Source organism: Callorhinus ursinus, unplaced genomic scaffold (assembly GCF_003265705.2).
Source record: "Callorhinus ursinus isolate GAN/ISIS: 27379988/994484 unplaced genomic scaffold, GSC_fseal_2.0 scaffold16, whole genome shotgun sequence".
Lineage (NCBI taxonomy): Eukaryota > Metazoa > Chordata > Mammalia > Carnivora > Otariidae > Callorhinus > Callorhinus ursinus.
In genome coordinates, this window is record NW_027397078.1 from 31,755,834 (window position 1) to 31,760,880 (window position 5,047).

The window sequence follows — 5,047 nt, forward strand, 5'->3', positions numbered from 1 at the left end:
CAGATATTCTCCCAAATGTTACATCCGAGTAAATGACCTGGAAGGACCACAGATAGCTGGTGGCTCTAGCGTCAGATGCTTTCCAAACTACTCTTTTTATTATTATGACCCAACCAATACAATCGCCAACCTTTCTCTCTGGTCCCTTCCATATGGCACATTGAAATCAGCATGCAATTTCGTAATTTTCTTTTGTCTACCTCATCCCCAGCCCCACCCTTATCTCTAGTGCATGTTTACTTATTCACTTATGCATTTATTTATCGATCTGTAAGTAACCTGAGGACAGAGACTGTAGGTAGTTCATCTCGGTCTCCTCAGCACCTGAGACATGGTGGGTATCCAGCAAATGTTTGATGACAGCCTAATTATGAATCTTAGTCATTTATTAGTATTGGGACCTGGGGCAGTAAATGGAAATCTCTGAGGCTCACGTCTCCTCATCTATAAAGTGGGGATTAACAATAATACTTGCTTACATCATGGACTTATTTTTAGAAATAACATTGTCAGAATATCTGGTTTTTATTACGTTGTCATCATCGTTATTACTATTATTATTCTCATTATGGATTTTCAACTATTACCCAAGAACAGTGATTGACTCAGTCCTCTCAAATGTATATGGCTGAATTTAAACTTGAAAGATGAAACCTGACTCATGAGAAGAGGATAATAATGGGCGATATGCTTTCACTGGAAAATTTGTGTTAGCAGCAAGAGCCCTGTTTGTTAAAATTCAGACACGGATACACAGTGAGTATGGTGCAGGAATAATTGCAGCGTATCCATGGTTACAAAAAATCTTGTCAACACCCATTGTTCTATTTATACCTTGGGAGACATGTCACCACATTTCTATAAATAAAGTAGAAATTAATTCATTTCTACACTGATCATCTGCAAGCCTGCAATCCTCTGAGGAATAAGGGAACTGGACTTGAGTGTAATGGAGGAATATGTAATTTAATGGGTGTAATGGGCCATATGTCTGAGAAAGAGTCGACACAGCAAAGAAGAAAGAAAGTTTATAAAGGCAAATGAGGCTTCCTAAGATCTCCAGCAAGCAACTGCTTGGGGAAGAGTGATCCTGAGAAGCTGAGCAACCTTACGCCCCAGTTTCTCCTGACCGCTCATTCAGTTGAGATACAAAACAAGATGATGATTGGGAGGTTTCAGATTAAACATGGCAGGAAAAATGATTTTCTAGAAAGGCTATGAGGTCAGAAAGAATGAGAGAGTAGATGACAGCAAATGAAAGATGGCCATAAAATTTTGAAAGCTTGGGAAGCAGATGGCTAGGTGGTAACCCACTTAGCATAAAGCTAAAACTTAAGTGTCCACAAGGATTCAGGGTCAGGTAGCAGTGGCACGAAAAAGCCAATTTGAGCTGCAGAATCCCAAGGACCCTCAGAAATTGGCAGGACCAGGTGCTTCTGAAGGGTTCGTGGCAGAAGGCCAGAAAATAGCCATAGCTGAGGGCAGGGGTGCTGTGCTAAAACCAGAGGGATTACTTCAGTTATTACATTCCAAACAGTGATAGGCTCCCAACCCCTTCTCCTACTTGGCTCTGAGAATACCAGCAGCTGTTCACTTCCTTCCCAGGTAAGATCATGATCCCTGAGAAAGAACTCACAGATACTAGCATATGGGGGTCTCCAGTGGAACATCCAAGCCCCCTCTTAATCAACATATGGTAAGGTCCATCAACTGTCAAGCCCGACCAATGTACAGTTTCCACTAAACTAAGCTTTTCAGTGTTTCACTCCTAGACTACCAAAACTTTTCATTTATTTTTTTTCAAGATTTTATGTATTCATTTGAGACAGAGAGATATAGAGAAAGAGAGCATGAACAGGGGAAGAGGCAGAGGGAGAGGGAGAAGTAGACTCCCCACCAGCTGGGAGCCCTATACAGGGCTCCATCCCAGGACCCAGAGATCATGACCTGAGCCGAAGGCAGGTGCTTAACCATCTAAGCCACCCAGGCGCCCCAAGAATTTTCATTTAAAGAAAGTTTCCAACATGAAAGACAAAGAACCAAAATGGGGGGAAAAAAAAAAGGAACCCAGAGTAAACAAAAGCAATGCAGAGTAGAGGAAAACTACACCTCACTATAAATAATATCCCAAAATGATAAAACAGATTACATCATCCAAGGAGCAAGAACAGCATGCTATACAAAAAAAAAGAAGCAATCTAAGAAGCAATAAAGATGTCTCTGAAATTAAGATTTAACAGAAAATAAATCAATGGAGAAGTTATAAGATAAAGTGGAAGAAATTTTACAGAGTTAAATAGATAGAAAAAGAAAGAAATGGAAAATACAAGAAAAAAATAAGAAAATCAGAGGATCAATCTATAAGGTCCAAGACGGAATCATAAGAGTTCTGGAAAGAAAGATAAAAATGGAGAAGAGAAAACAATTAAAAAAAAAAAAACCAATTAGAATTTCCCAGAACAGAATAAGGGGCCAGCCTAGTACCTTACCCTTGCTAAGGTATTGGTATAAAATTTCAGAACACTGGGTATATGGGGAAGAGTCTAAAATCTTCCAGGGAAAAAATACAGCTCACAAATAAAAGGTAAAGAAGCAGACTGGCTAGAAGACAGTGGAACGATGCTATCACAATTCTAAAAAAATGGTTTCGACATAGAATTCTATACAGAAGCCATCTCATCAATCTGTTTTGATGGCGGCTTAAAAATATTTTCAGACATGTAACGTCTCAAAAACATGTAAGGTCTCAAAAACTGGGATGTTGTCATATTGTGATTTATATTTATATTTATTCTTATTTCTTTTTGAGGAATTTCTATTGTCTCAGTCCTGGCACAGAGCTCCTCAAACCCTTGGAATTTCCTGTGATGAGAAAGATAAAGGTGTCATTTGTTATGTTAATGAGGTGACTTTTGGAAAGCACCTAAGGATGGGGGCTGGTCGCCAGTGGAGCCAATCATGTGATCAGAGGAGTGGAACTTTCAGTCCCACCCCCCTAATCTCTGGCGAAGGAAGTGGGGCTGGAGATTGGTGTTCAATCACCAATGACCAATGATTTCATCAAGCATACCTATGTAATGAAGCCTCCATAAAAAGCCAAAAGGACAGTTCTGAGAGCTTCCAATTGGTGAACATGTGAAGACTCGGGAAGAGGGATGCACTCAGAGTATAGAAGCTCTGTGCCCTTTTCCCCATACCTTGTCCCATGCATCTCTTCCAGCTGGCTGTTCCTGAGTTATAGCCTCCTATAATAAACCTGTAATCTTGTAAGTTAAATGTTCCTCTGAGTTATGTGTGCCACTCTAGCAAATTAATCAAACCCAAAGAGGGGGGATAGTTGTAACCTCCAATCTATAGTCAGCAGGTCAGAAGCACAGGTAACAGCCTGGACTTGAGATTGGTATCTGAAGTGGGGAGTGGGGGTAGCCTTGTAGGACTGAGCCCTTAACCCATGGAATCTGATGCTATCTCCAGGTAGATAGGGTCAAAATTGAGTTGAATTGTAAGACACCCAGCTGGTGTTGGAGAGTCGCTTGGTAGGGTAGAACCTCCACCCCCATGTTGGAATTGGTATCAGAATCGGTAGATGTGCTCCACCAAACTGAAGGAGTAAACTAAGAAGATAAAGGATCAAGAAAAGGGATCAGGGGCGCCCGGGTGGCTCAGTCGTTAAGCGTCTGCCTTCGGCTCGGGTCACGATCCCAGGGTCCTGGGATCGAGCCGCGCATCGGGCTCCCTGTTCGGCGGGAAGCCTGTGTCTCCCTCTCCCACTCCCCCTGCCTGTGTCTCCCTCTCCCACTCCCCCTGCCTGTGTTCCCTCTCTCGCTGTGTGTCTCTCTGTCAAATAAATAAACAAAATTAAAAAAAAAAAAAAAAAGAAGAGAAAGAAAGAAAAGGAATCAGAGGAGAGAGAATTCTCTTTCACCAGGATGAAGGTAAAGAAAATCCCACACAGCTAAGAAGTGAACCCAGAGAACCACTGATTTAGATTGGAGATAAGAGGATGAAGGGCTCCAATAATGATAACTCCAAACACAAAGTGAAGCTGTAGATTACCACATGTGTTTGATGTACTCAGAGGGGATTGATACTTCTGGCTGAGTGTTTGGGGATGAATTAGGGAAAGATATGTAGAAAACTAGGCCAAGAATTATGCAATCATTAGCTCCAGAGAAAACAGGTTTTCCAAGAAAAGAAATGTAATAATTATATACTACATAATTCATTTCTGCATAATAATTACAAAATCATATACAATGAATCCTGATCTAACTTTTTAAAATTTGGTATAACGGAACTGGAGGGTAGGATGGCGTAAACATATGTGTTTTGGGACTCAGTGTGAGATGGGAAGGGGAGGTGAGGGTAAGAGTTAAATCCTCAGCCTCTGTAGTAATAAATTAATAAATAAATAGTATCAAATTAGAAGTCTCAGTGTTGATTTAAAACAAAGAGATAAATCCCAGAAAAAAATAGTTAAGAGAATCCAAAGTGGTTGACTCTTACAAGTGGGTGATGGGTGGAGAAAGGTGGGCAAAGAGATGATTCATTTTCACTGAAAACCTTGTAGACCCATACGAATTTGTACAGTTGTATGCTAAAAATTAATTTTTTTTAAAAAAAAAGCATTGCCGTACATCTTCCATTTCCCCTCAGATCTACTCTTTGTCTGCTCCTCACCGTTGAACGTCCTGGAAAGTTGACGCATGTGGACCCCACTAACAGTCTTAGCTGAACAGGTTAAACAACAGGGAGTGGAGTAAGAGAGAAGAGTGAGACCAGGGCATCACTGTCACAGCTCCCTCTGTGTGTTGGCTCCGCAGGCTGCCTACAGCCCTCCCATCAAGGTCATAACTCCAGTTGGGTGGTCCACAAAGTTTGCTCTCCTCTTGCACTCCAGACCCAAGAGTGGTAACAGCTCCACGGATCTATACTTAAGCACCATACTCTCCCTTGGGATTTCCCTCCACTCTACCCAAAGTTTTTAAAAACAGATTCTTCATTAAAATTCTCTTCATACTACCTAACTTGAATGTGTCATGTATTT